The sequence below is a fragment of the Triticum aestivum genome, chromosome 5A (assembly GCF_018294505.1).
Source record: "Triticum aestivum cultivar Chinese Spring chromosome 5A, IWGSC CS RefSeq v2.1, whole genome shotgun sequence".
Taxonomy (NCBI): Eukaryota; Viridiplantae; Streptophyta; class Magnoliopsida; order Poales; family Poaceae; genus Triticum; species Triticum aestivum.
In genome coordinates this window covers 375320332-375334314 of record NC_057806.1, presented here as the reverse complement: position 1 = coordinate 375334314, position 13983 = coordinate 375320332, and positions in this window count along the sequence as shown.

The window sequence follows — 13983 nt, the reverse complement described above, 5'->3', positions numbered from 1 at the left end:
CCGCTTTTGTGCGGGAGATGACAGTTGGCTGGCTCGCAGCAATAACATATCAAAGAACCATGGTACTTCGGATACCAAGGATGGAAATGATAGGTCACGTCGTAACAAACACAAGCGCCGCATTAACAGTGAAAATACCGAGGATACAGCAGTCAATGCCGGATTCAAAGGCTCTAAACCCGGTCAACGGAAAAAGCCATTCAAAAGAAGCACTCCGGGCCCGTCCAGTTTGGACCGTATACTCGACCGCTCGTGTCAAATACACGGCACCCCCGACAAGCCAACCAACCACACCAACAGGGATTGTTGGGTGTTCAAGCAGGGCGACAAGTTAAATGCCGAAAACAAAGATAAGTGGTCACATAGCGATGACGAGGAGGAGCCCCAGCAGCCGAACACCGGAGGACAGAAGAGGTTCCCCCCACAAGTGCGGACGGTGAACATGATATACGCAACCCACATTCCCAAGAGGGAGCGGAAGCGTGCGCTAAGGGACGTATATGCGTTGGAGCCAGTCGTCCCAAAGTTCAACCCATGGTCCTCTTGTCCGATCACCTTCGATCGCAGGGACCACCCCACTAGTATCCATCTTGGCGGATTCGCCGCACTGGTCCTATACCCAATCATTGACGGCTTTCACCTCACTTGAGTCCGTATGGATGGCGGCGGCAGCCTGAACCTGCTCTATCAGGACACAGTGTGCAAAATGGGTATACACCCCTCAAGGATCTAACCCACAAAAACGACCTTCAAAGGCGTGATACCAGGTGTAGAGGCCCATTGCACAGGCTCAGTCACACTGGAAGTGGTCTTCGGATCCCCGGATAACTTCTGAAGCGAGGAGTTAATCTTCGATATAGTCCCGTTCCGTAGTGGCTATCATGCACTGCTCGGGCGAACCGCATTTGCAAGATTCAATGCGGTACCACATTATGCATACCTTAAGCTCAAGATGCCAGGACCTCGGGGGGTCGTCACAGTTAATGGAAACACAGAGCGCTCTCTCCGTACAGAGGAGCACACTGCGGCCCTCGCAGCAGAAGCGCAAAGCAGCCTCTTAAGGCACTCCACTAGTTCGGCGATTCAAGACCCGGACACCTTCAAGCGCGCCTGGAGTAATTGGCAACAAGACCGCCTGGCACGTTCTGAGCTCGCATAGCAACGCGGCCCCCACCCCAGTACCAGCCAAACGGTGAAATCCGTGCCACGCGTACATAATTACGCATTGAAAATACCATGGGCATAGGTGGGGAGGGGGGCACGACTACGACACGCCCCAAGACGCGGCTTAACCGCACTAGGGGCTTCCCGCTTTGTTATTTTTCTCTCTTTCAGGACTTTAATCTCTAGAAACCCTGTCTGGCAGTATGATGGCCGAACACATGATGCAGCAACCAAGGAGGCAGAAAGCTACGTCGCACCACGGAACTCTCAGGTGGATTACGATAACGAGTGAAATACTTGCTTTAATACCATTCCTCAGCTTGCCCTTGGAGGGGGCATGTCAAATAGTCCTACTTTTTGCTTATCACACTACTTGTATCATTCTGCTTTAACGCACCTTTTTGAATAAACAATGCATAGCACTAGACTATTATTGCATTCTCTATTCCTCCTTTTATATATATGTATATGTTCATTCATGACATCCAGCACCCGTACACTCTGGTACGGCCAATACGCTAGGGGCTTAAGCATACCCCATACTACGGTGTGAGAAGTCCGAACACTTTCAACAGTGCGGCGCCCCAAACTTATAGCATTATATGCATCAGCTCCGAATCATGTCTTGGGTCAATAGTTGGGTTTGCCCGGCTCCCATGTTTTGGTACCTTACGTTCCGCTATATCGGCTAAGGTAGCACTAGGAGAACTACTGCGATTGTGCCCCAGTTCTGTTGGGCTAAGCACCTCAGTAGAGAAAGCTAAAACTGACTGTCATGATAAGGCGAGAGACTGGTTGCTGTTCGAGAGGTTTCGAGTCCCTAAAGACTTATGCCGCTTACAGCGAGGAGTCGGCTTTGTCCGGCTTAAGGCATGTATAGCGCCCCGAATTCGGCCTTCCGAATACTAGGGGCTTCGCCAAAATTTAAAATTATAGAATTCTATGGCTAAGTGAGAGTGATAAAGCATTATAGTCTGATTGCCTTGTTCGTTGTGCTGAGCACCTCCCTCTAAGGACCCAAAAATGGGAACAAGAGTGCGCAGGTTTATCCCGAACACCCCAGCACTCATGGCATGGGGGCAGAAGCCGACGACTAGCCATCCCTCAGATTTGATAAACAGCCGACAAGAAGGTAATATTTTAAATTCGGACAAGCGTTGCATAGCGCATATGAACAAGTTTTCATAACACAGGATCACACGAGCAAGTTCATTCAAATATTACAACTTTCGCACACTCGTCCGCTAAAAGACGGGCACCCTTCAGGACACCCTCATAATTCATCTAGGGGTGGCAATTCTCCTTGCCCTGCAGCGGCCCCTCCTTCACCAGCTTCTCGGTGTCCATCTTGGCCCAGTGCACCTTCACACGGGCAAAAGCCCGGCGTGCACCTTCGATGCAGACGGACCGCTTGATGACTTCCAGCCATGGGCAGGCATCCACAAGCCGCCTCACCAGGCCGAAGTAGCTGTTGGGAAGGGCGTCGCCAGGCCACATCCGGACTATAAGGCCCCTCATGGCCTGTTCGGCCACCTTGTGCAGCTCGACCAGTTGCTTCAGCTGGTCGCTCATAGGCATCGGGTGTTCGGTCCCCGTATACTGAGACTAGAACAGCTTCTCCGTCGAGCTTCCCTCCTCGGCCTGGTAAAACTTTGCGGCATCCGACATGCTGCGGGGCAAATCTGCGAATGCTCCTAGAGAGCTCCGGACTTGGGTAAGTAACAAGTAATTTACTTTCACATGCTTGCTTTGCATATTGAATGCCTTACCCGCCGCTATCTTCCTCATCACCTCAATCTCCTGGAGGGCCTTGTGAGCTTCAGCCTTGGCATTCTTTGCGCTCTCAAGGGCCGCGGCAAGCTCATACTCTCGCGTCTTTGAGTCAAGCTCCAACGCCTCGTGCTTCATCACGAGAGCTTGGAGCTCTTGCTGCACCTCGCCCACCCGTGCCTCTTGCTTTTCCCGCTCGGTACGCTCTTGGGCCGCTTTGTTTTCGGCCTTGGACAGCGCTTGCTTCAGGGTCGCCACTTCGGTCGTGGCCCCTGGCAAATTCATGATGATCCTGTCATTTTGCAATTGCATCTTATATAGACAAGGTATTACTTACCTTTGTTCTCCTCGAGCTGCCTCTTAGCAAGGTCGAGCTCTTTCTCGGACCCCTCGAGGTCCTGCTTCAGTGCGGCGACCTCCACAGTCAGTGCGGCAGAGGTCAGCAGCAGAGCCTGCATACGCATATAGACATACTTATATTAGACTCGTGCAGATATTATTTGATCCTCTATTCGGCTTTTCTTTGTGAACACCAAACAGAGCATCAGGGGCTACTGTCTATGCGGTAATATTTTTCCTATATTTTAAATACTTGCCTCAAAGCCTGTTAGAAGGCTGGCACAGGCTTTAGTCAGTCCGCTCTTGGCGGACTGAACCTTCTTGATCACCACACTCATAATAGTGTGGTGCTCTTTGTCGATGGAAGCACTGCGAAGCGCTCCCAGCAGGCTGTCCGGTGCCTCTGGATGGACAGAGGTCACCGGCATGGGCGTCTTACCCCTTTTGGAAGGGGGCCGCCTGCTCGAGTCCGGAGCCACTGGAGGTTCCGACGCAGTGTTCGGCTGAGAGCCAAACTTGGAGCCCCCGGGAGCCTTGCTCCCTTTGCTCCTGGAGTCCGGAAGGTCGCCTTGAGGCGCCTTCAGGACTATCTCCCCCCCGGCTCGGTGCCCCTTTAGACAATACCTCAGCATTGTCCGTAGGGCAAGGGGAGGAGGCGGTCGAAAGTGGATCGCTATCCATATCCGACGAATCCAAGGAGCCGTCCGACGAGGACACATCAATATGGGCTTGGGGCGGTCTGCATAATCATATTCGGCGTTAGGAAAAGCAGTGCGACAAAGGTATGCTATGAGTTACTCTGGTATCCGAATACTTATGACTTCACCAGGGGCTTGGCCCTGAACAGCCACTCGTCTTCGCCTTCGGCAGCGGTAGTGGAGCAGACCGGAAGAAGAGTCCTTCCCTTCTTGGACCCTTTGGCCTCCCCGGTCGGGGCAGCCTTCCTTTTCTTGTCTCCCCCGGCTGGAGGGGGAGCATCTTCATCTTCCTCCTCGTCTTCATGGGAGGAGTGTGTCATGTAGTTATCGGACGATGAGTCCGATACCACCTGGCGCCGGGAACTCTTTCGGGTTCCCTTGGCCTTCTTCTTGGTCTTCTCCGGCACCTTATAAGGAGTTGGAGTCAGCATCTCCATCAGGAGAGCGTCCGCGGTGTCTTCGGGCAGGGGGCCGGACAGTCGATCTGCTCCGATGCCTCCACCTAGTCCTGTTAAAGGCATGAGAGCTTAGACCCCGCACATGGTTAAGCTATGGGAAATAAATATCCTACCAAATGTATAGAACTTATCGGATTCGCAGGGCGCTTCGCGCTTAGCCCGCGGTCCTCGGTGAGAGAGGGAGGGATCTCGGCGCCCTTGAATAGCACCATCTAGACGTCTTTGTGCATCGTGTCGAAGAGCTCGCTTAGAGTCTGGTGCCGGGCCGGGTCGAACTCCCATAAGTTGAAATCCCGTTGCTGACACGGGAGGATCCGACGGAAGAGCATGACTTGGACTATGTTGACAAGCTTAAGTTTCTTGCTTGTCATTTTCCGGATACATTTCTGGAGTCCGTCCAGCTCCACCGATGAACCCCAGGACAGGTCGTTCTCCTTCCAGGAAGTGAGCCGCGTGGGGATTCCGGATCGAAACTTGGGGTCCGCCACCCAGTTGGTGTCACGCGGCTCGGTAATGTAGAACCACCCCAACTGCCACCCCTTTACGGTCTCCACGAAGGAGCCCTCGAGCCATGCAACGTTGGGCATTTTTCCCACCATGGCTCCGCCGCATTCCGCTTGTTGGCCGCCTACAACCTTCGGCTTGATATTGAAGGTCTTCAGCCAAAGGCCGAAGTGGGGCCGGATGCGGAGGAAAGCCTCGCACACGACGATGAACACCGAGATGTTGAGGATGAAGTTCGGGGCCAGATCGTGGAAGTCCAACCCATAATAGAACATGAGGCCACGGACAAATGGATGGAGGGGAAACCCCAGTTCACGGATGAAGTGGGGGAGGAAGACCACCCTCTCGTGAGGTTCTGGGGTAGGGATGACCTGCCCCGCAGCTGGCAGCCGGTGCGCGATGTCCGCGGCTAAGTATCCAGCTCCGCGCAACTTTTTGATGTGCCCCTCCATGAAGGAGGAGGCATCCACTTGCCTCCCGCTCCGGACATGTTTTGGAGAGAGTTGAGGAGGAGGATGCGGACTTGGGCGCTGGAGCTCGAGTGCGCGAGAATGGATGAGCAAGGAGGCAGAAGGCATGGTTAGAAAAAGGTGAGATCTTATCCCTTTATAAGGGTGGACTAAACTATGCGCCCCCACTAGCCTGGTAAAACTCGCTTATCCCCCAAGCGTCGTAATTGATGGCGCGGTTGGGTTACCCATGTCCGTATTGATGAGAATCCCGTAATAAGGGGAACACGATCTCTGCTTTGACAAGACGTGTCAAGAAACTGCCTCGCGTTATGTGCGGGGCTGGTTAAGGAAAAACAGTTCGAATAATTACCGGGCCATGGCATGATGTCATGCTGCCAAAACGTGTCAGCTGATTGGATTTGTGGAAATATTATTCTCTCTACGGTGGTATGTGGAGCTTATTTTGCAGGGTCAGACACTATCCTTGTATTCAAATTCTTCCATGGTGTATTCGGAGGAGGAACCCGCCTTGCAATGCCGAAGACAACACTGCGCGCCAGACTCATCATCATTGAAGCCTGGTTCAGGGGCTACTGAGGGAGTCCTGGATTAGGGGGTCTTCGGACAGCCGGACTATATCCTTTGGCCAGACTGTTGGACTATGAAGATACAAGATTGAAGACTTCGTCTCGTGTCCGGATGGGACTCTACTTGGCGTGGAAGGCAACCTAGGCAATACGGATATGTATATCTCCTCCTTTGTAACCGACCTTGTGTAACCCTAGCCCCTCCGGTGTCTATATAAACCGGAGGGTTTTAGTCCGTAGGACAACATACAATCATACCATAGGCTAGCTTCTAGGGTTTAGCCTCTCCGATCTCGTGGTAGATCAACTCTTGTACTACTCATATTATCAAGAATAATCAAGCAGGACGTAGGGTTTTACCTCCATCAAGAGGGCCCGAACCTAGGTAAAACATCGTGTCCCCTGCCTCCTGTTACCATCCGCCTTAGACACACAGTTCGGGACCCCCTACCCGAGATCCGCTGGTTTTGACACCGACATCTGTTTTTCTACTTTTACAAAAACCGCATCGTAATGTTAAAACATGCATTTGCACGTACATAAGTAATAGTAGTACTCCCTCCATTAGGTGTATAAGTCTTCCCTCCTTCTTGGTCACGGTGCACAACCAAAGATGACTTATTGACCTGGACGGAGGGAGTAGCACAGTCTACAAGCATATAGAGAGAGAGACGCGTAGTGTGATAGTATATAGTAAAGTTTGTGCTGTATGCACGTACTTGCAAAATGCGTACAAATACAGGTTTCCAAATTTTCCCTTTTACATAATTAATTAAGGACACTAATAATTCTTGAATGTTTGGGATTTATCATTTGCGTCCCAAAACTAATGAGATCGCCTTACAAAACAAAAATTATACTCCTACTAAAAGCCACGGCGCTCGCAGGAGCGCTTGCGGCGCGCCACGAGTGCCCTGGTGCGCGGCCGTTTCCCAGCACGCCGACACAACGCCTCTTCCACAGCCTCGCAACTCGCGAGATGCTGATTGGCGACTTGTCGGCGGGCGAGCGCGATCTCACCGGTGTGGTGATCCAGCGCCAACAGGTACTCCTCCTCGCTGGAAGCGTGCACCCGATCCACGTACCGCCAAGCGTAGATGAGGCGCTTGGGCCCGACAGCACTCAGGGCGTCGGCACGGGTGTCCTCCGCCACCCTCACGGCCCTCGCACGAGCCTTCTGCCAAAGAGCCAATTGCCTGACTCTCTCGGATGCGACATAGGCCTCCTAGGCAGCTTGTTCCGCGGTGTGCTTCTCTTCCTCGGCCTTCTTCTCCGCCTCTATTTTGGGGCGCTCTGCTGGAGGCAAAGCCGCCCACAAGGCGACATCCATTTCTTTCCAAAGCTCCTCAAGGCCGGGGGGCTCGGCGGGCGGCGCGGCATTCTCCTCGTAGCGGGGAGCCGACGTGCGTGCTGGCGAGATTGGGAACACCGACGCGTCCACCTCAACGCATCACGGCGAGGAGCGGAACGCCGACGCGGCTGGGGGGTAGAGTAACTAGTGTTCATGCATGCATTGGTAAACACATTTTTTAGTGAAGAACTACAAAAACTATTCCACCGCCTCTATCTTGCTAAGAGTAGGTCACATTTTTGAATCGAGCCCTTTAAACTAGAAGGGAGGTAGTAGTACTCTAATAGCTAACCTTGGCCCTGTTTGGATCCGTGTGTTAGAGTTAGTTTGGGTTAGTTTGAACTCAACTAACCCAAAAAAATCTAACCCACCCAAGAGGTGCTTATTTGGGTTACTCCCTCCGTCTAGGTGTGTAAGTCATCTTATGTTGTGCACCGCGACCAAGGCGGAGAGGAAAATGACAAAACTTAATGTCTTTTTGCTAGTTAATAGCATTGCATGCAATGAGATAACCACTTCATGTCATGTTTGGCAGTCTCAAGTCATTGAAAGCATGCACCTCCCACATCTCTTATTGGTTGATATGTCACAAAACTAGAAACGATATTGTAGATATTGATATTTTTAGTACTTATAAATTTGGTCAAACACTTTGCAAATGATTGACGAAAGTAAAAAGGACCAGAGGGAGTATCATGCATGCTGAGTAGGCAAAAATGCTCATTTATAGCCGTTCAAAGTCTCAAAGCACGCGACCGCGCGAGGGAGGCGAAGGTCGTGGGAGGCATGATGGTTGATGGAATTAAGTGAAGTTACCCGCGTGCCGGCATGGCGTGCGAACAGGCAGAAGCTATACCGTCAGGCCTACAATATGGGTCTAGTAGACGTGACATCTAGTGGGTCCCGCATAGTTCTCGAGAACTCTTTGGGGGCTTGCAGCCGCTTATCCACCGGGTAAGCCAGCAACCCCACGCCGTTCGCATGCCCTACTCGTCCCCGTCTTCTACTAGTACAATACCTTACAACAGTTCGCTCCCAGTCGTCCCGTCCTTTCACATTACGGCAGTTCCACTAATCCTAACCCTCCTCCCAAATCCATGGCATCCCAAATCTCCATGATCGGCGGTGAGTACAATATATATATTTAAAAATCCACATGAGCAGAATTCTTTGTTGTGCTTTTGAAAGTATATATAAAAAAATGATGTATATAGAATTTTATTCCAATTGAAAATGGATCCCGCCCGAAAAAAGTAGAATACAAACAGGATTCGAATTGAGTTGGCACGGTAAACGTGCACTCTGCAAAATTTGAATGAAGCGGGGAAAGTCGCAGTAACCGCCCGAAACCAAAATCTGCGAGATGGAAATTACTACTGCCTATCCCTGCCACGCAAAGCATATCTGCTCGATTTCTATAGGTTTCGATAGGGGTAGGCTTGTAATTTCACTCGAACGTGACATAACCACCTCTCACCCGGATTTATACTCGGTGGGCGCCAAAACACAGTGTGTCCTCGGCCGAAATCGACTCCCTCCTCGATTCATACACGGTGGGTGCCAAAAACAAACTCTCGTCGACAAATATTCAGTGTATGCGAGATTACCGTTGTCGGTGTCAAAACCGGCGGATCTCGGGTAGGGGGTCCCGAACTGTGCGTCTAGGCCGGATGGTAACAGGAGGCAAGGGACACGAAGTTTTACCCAGGTTCGGGCCCTCTCGATGGAGGTAAAACCCTACGTCCTGCTTGATTAATATTGATGATATGGGTAGTACAAGAGTAGATCTACCACGAGATCGGAGAGGCTAAACCCTAGAAGCTAGCCTATGGTATGATTGTTGTTGTGTATGTTGTCCTATGGACTAAAACCCTTCGGTTTATATAGACACCGGAGAGGGTTAGGGTTACACAAAGTCGGTTACAATGGTAGGAGATCTACATATCCGTATCGCCAAGCTTGCCTTCCACGCCAAGGAAAGTCCCTTCTGGACACGGGACGGAGTCTTCAATCTTGTATCTTCATAGTCCAGGAGTCCGGCTGAAGGTATAGTCCGGCCATCCGGACACCCCCTAATCCAGGACTACCTCAGTAGCCCCCGAACCAGGCTTCAATGACGATGAGTCCGGCGCGCAGATTGTCTTCGGCATTGCAAGGCGGGTTCTCCTCCAAATTCCATGTACCTGTTGAATAAAGTCCGGTTTCTTGTAGATGTTGCGCTCCTTGGCTTCTACACCCAATAATGGTCGCTTCCCACGTGTCAAACGAATATGAAAAGTCTGAGTGTTTTTACATTCACACCCCTAGCCGCGTAAATGAGCTGACCTATTTAAGGGGACGAGGATTTAGATCCAAACCACATCTTCCCCCCTTCGCGAGTGTTCATCAGAGCGCATCCGACAAAGGTCCATTCCACCATGGCCAGCCGTCGCGACTCCTCCTCTCGCCCTTCCAGCCCTTAGCCTGGATAGTGGAGACGATGCTCCATCCCGCATAGCGAGCTAGTGACGCTCCAGACCAAGGGATTTCTCCCCCGGCCTATATGGTCCCGGTTCGAGCCGACCTTGCCATCTATAATGGCGGAGAGCAAGCGGAGAGTGCCCCTAATCCCTCCAAAGGAGAGCGGGTGTGCCTCGTCCCTTATTTAATAAGGGGGCTCGGATTTCCAATCCATCCATTTCTCCGGGGGCTCCTGGAGTTCTATGGCCTCCAGCTACACAATCTCATGCCTGCCTCCGTATTGCATATCGCGGGCTTCGTAGCCCTCTGCGAGCTGTTTTTGGGTATCGAGGCTCATTTCGGGCTATGGAAAAGGTTATTCTGCCTTGCGCCCCGCTCTAAGGAGGGGTCAATGTATCAAGTGGGCGGAGCTGAAGTGTGGCGCATCGCCGGGACCGGATATCTGTCCGGAACCCCAAAGAAGGCGTACGAAGACTGGCCCTCGGAATGGTTTTATATAGAAGACGTCCCACTGCCGGATCCTGTCCGGATCGGCCTCCCTGAATTCGACAGTGCTCCCTTAAAGAAGCACCTAAGCTGGCGTCCACGGAGCCCTCAGAGGGAAAGTGACAGGGACATCATTTACCTGATGGGCCGAATAAGATTGTTAGCCCATTCCGGGCTAACCATGATCGGGGTTATGGCCGAATGCATTATGCGGGGGGTGCAACCGCTTTAGTATAGAAGCCACCCCATGTGGGACTTCAACGGGGAGGACGACGCCACCCGCTACGGCCGTAAGGGGCCGGATTCAGCTGCCGCTCTACTAAAGATCTTGTCCACTTTGTATAAGGGAGAAGAGGAGAAATTTCTCCGCGTCAACCCACAGGGTGGATTCTCTATACACAATCCCCCAAGCTAGGTAAGCGGTCGTATTTACTTGCCCATCCGTTTTGTATTCCCATTGTTAAATATTCAGTCTGACGACTTCAACGCAGGAACTGTGCTGGGCTGTTAAGGAAATAAGCAGCCCTCCTCCACAACCCGAGGACCCAGGATGGTCCCTCGACCCGGCCTCTCAAGAGGATCCGGACATATCTGTGGAGATGATTGATGGAGTGTTCCATCAACTGAGCAAGGACAATGCCTTGGTGGCCATTACGGCCGATTACCCAGGGCTAATCCCGGCCTCCCAGGTAACTAAGATCGAAGTCCCAGTACCCCGAATAGGTGTCCGCCCTCTCGTGTTTTCTGTTTCCTGATTACAACCGAACTTTGCAGGGGAGGTTTTTAAGGCGGAAGGCCGAACCTGCGGCGACAAGCCAACGTGGGGCCGCAGGGCCCCGTGGGCAGAAAAGAAGTACAGTCCGGACCGAGGCGTCAGTGCAAAGGTATGGCGTGCCCCCTTATCCCAGGTGTTATACCTTTGAGGCACATTGACACTCATGCTCTCTTCAGGACAAAGAGACCTCGCCGGACTATATCCGGAGAGGCTGCCAATCGCGCCTCCGCCAGCCAGGCTCCAAAGCCTGGTCCGGAGGCGGAGGCGAACGCAAGGCGTGCGCCAGACGCTCCTCCGACGGAGGATGTGGACGGGTTGTCTGCCACCAACTCTGAGGTGGAGAGTGCCATGAACCACAGGCATCGCCGGACAATTCTTCGTGACGCTTGTTTCTCCCAAGGGGCGTTAGATGCCTTCAACTCGGGAGATGCGTACCTCTGTGCCGCTCAAAATGGTCTAGCCAGAGCCATGGAGCAATATGTAAAAGACATACGGGTAAGAAAATTTTGGTAATTATATATATATACCAGTAGCCCCTGAGACTTGAAACAGTTAGAATAACTGATTTAAGGATCATTTGTTATGCAGATTCTTACAGAAAAGAATTCCCTACTATCCAAGGAGCTGGAAGAGTGCAAATCCCAACTTGAGGCCGCACTAGCCGCGGCAGGGGAGCCCATGGAGACCCCCTATGGTAATATACACTTCGAAAGATAAGTATTTTGCGAAGCACGGCATGGGTGCGAATCTGACAAATGAAATTGCAGATGGTGCCGGATTGAATCCGGAAAGGCAACACCTCCTACGCCAGCTAAAGGCTGGTGAGAAGGTGCTGACAAAGGTGAGGCGGGAGAAGAACATCTCCATGATGCCAACACCAAGCTGGGCGTCGAGTTGAAAGATGTTCGTGCCCAGCTGTCAGACTCCGTGAAGGAGAATCAGTGGCTTCGGCGCGGCATATTTAGTAAGTGCTTGAACGAACCTTTGAAAGAAAGTTCGGTGGGGAAGTCGACTAAGAGAGCAATGTCTGTAGGTGTGCTAACAGGTCGTCCTGCAGAGGAGATGCTCGGTTCTATGGGTGACCTTCTTCCCGAGCTCTCGCAACTACTCGATCAAGTTCGGCAGGCGATGCAAGGCGTCGCCCAGGCCCTGTGGCCATCCGTCTCCATGCCCGAAGGTCTTGGAGAGCTTGCGGAGAAGCTAAAGGGAGCACGACGGCGCTTCCGATTATGGAAGATATCGGCCTGTCGTCAAGGTGCTAGGGAGGCCTGGGCCATGGTGAAGACGCGGTACGCAAAGGCTGACCCCAACCACATGGGAAGGAGATCCCTGTAATCTTATTATACGGCCAAGTAGAGTTGGCCTCAAAGTATTCCCAGCAGGACTGTAAATTAGACAGCCTGTTAGATGGTATTGAAGAGGAATACAATCAGTCAAAATGACTATGTAATTTAATTGACATTTACAATGCCTTCTAGCCGGATTGTAGATCATTTGTCATGGCCGACCTTTTCGCTTCAGCCTCGGGACCTGACGGTCCGGAGTGTGTCCGAATTCCCATGCGGTTATATAGGAACCGGGGAATGCATGAAGACCAGGCATAGGGGTCATTAGTGCGTGAACAGACAAGTGCCCGACTAGTTATGTTATATTACATGGTTAGTAAGAAACATCTTCCAGGGAGAATAGTTCCGTTAGGGGTTCCTTTCCCTGGGAGGCATGCCCTAAGGTGTATGTCCATGCTGCGAAAAGAAACGCAGGAAAAACATCTGGGGGCGTATAGATAAAAATAAAAAAAGATCATCTTTAGTTCACCGACCGAATATTCCCTTAAGAATGCTAGCTTTCGGCTTCACCCAGTCTGAGGTACACGTCCGGCTGACCCGGCAGTAACAATCGCAGAGGTGCTCCCTTTACCACCTAGCCGAACAATCGGGAACGTAGGGGTAAGCACAGAAGCCAGGCAACCCAGCTTGGCCAAAACTTAAGTCATATCGATGCATATAATGGTGAATAAAGGGTACATGCGGAAGTGTGACACATGTGTTGGGCATGAAGCCCGTATGAATAAGCTTCTGTTTAAAGAAGCCCCCAGGTTTAATGAGCGCGGATAGCGCGTCACTTTATGAGCCTTTAAAGGCTATAAGAGAGAGAGAGAAGAAGAAGAGAAATGTAAGACAGAAACTATATAAAAAATGGACAGAGGAAGGAGACGAACACAAAGTCCGGCGCTAGGCATAGAATCTTCGGAGACGGGCTGCGTTCCATGGGTTCGGCTCGAGTTGGTTATCCGATGCATCCCGCAGGCGGTACGCTCCACCAGTCAGGACTTGGTCAATTATGAAGGGACCTTCCCACTTGGGCTTGAGTTTGTCCTTTTTCTTGTCCGGTAGTAGTAGAACTAATTCGCCAATGTTGTAATTTTTGGCTCGTACTTCTCTGCTTTGGTATCTTCGAGCCTGCTATTGATAGAATGCGGAACGGGCTTTTGCCATGTCACGCTCCTCCAATGCGTCCAAGCTATCCTGCCGATCGAGCTTGGCTTCTCTTTCTTCGTACATGCACCCTCGAGGTGAGTCATGAATTATGTCGCAAGGCAAAACTGCCTCTACACCATACACCATAAAGAATGGTGTGTATCCGGTGGTGCGATTCGGCGTGGTCCGCAGTCCCCAGAGTATGGAGTCGAGCTCCTCTACCCAGTGCGTGTTAGATTCCTTAAGGGACCGCACTAATCTGGGTTTGATGCCGCTCATGATAAGACCATTTGCACGTTCGACCTGGCCGTTAGTTTGTGGGTGATAGACGGAAGCATAATCCAGCTTGATGCCCATGTTTTTGCACCAGAGTTTTACCTCGTCGGCCGTGAAGTTTGTGCCGTTATCAGTGATGATGCTATGGGGGACGCCATAACGGTGTACAACCCTGGATATAAGGTC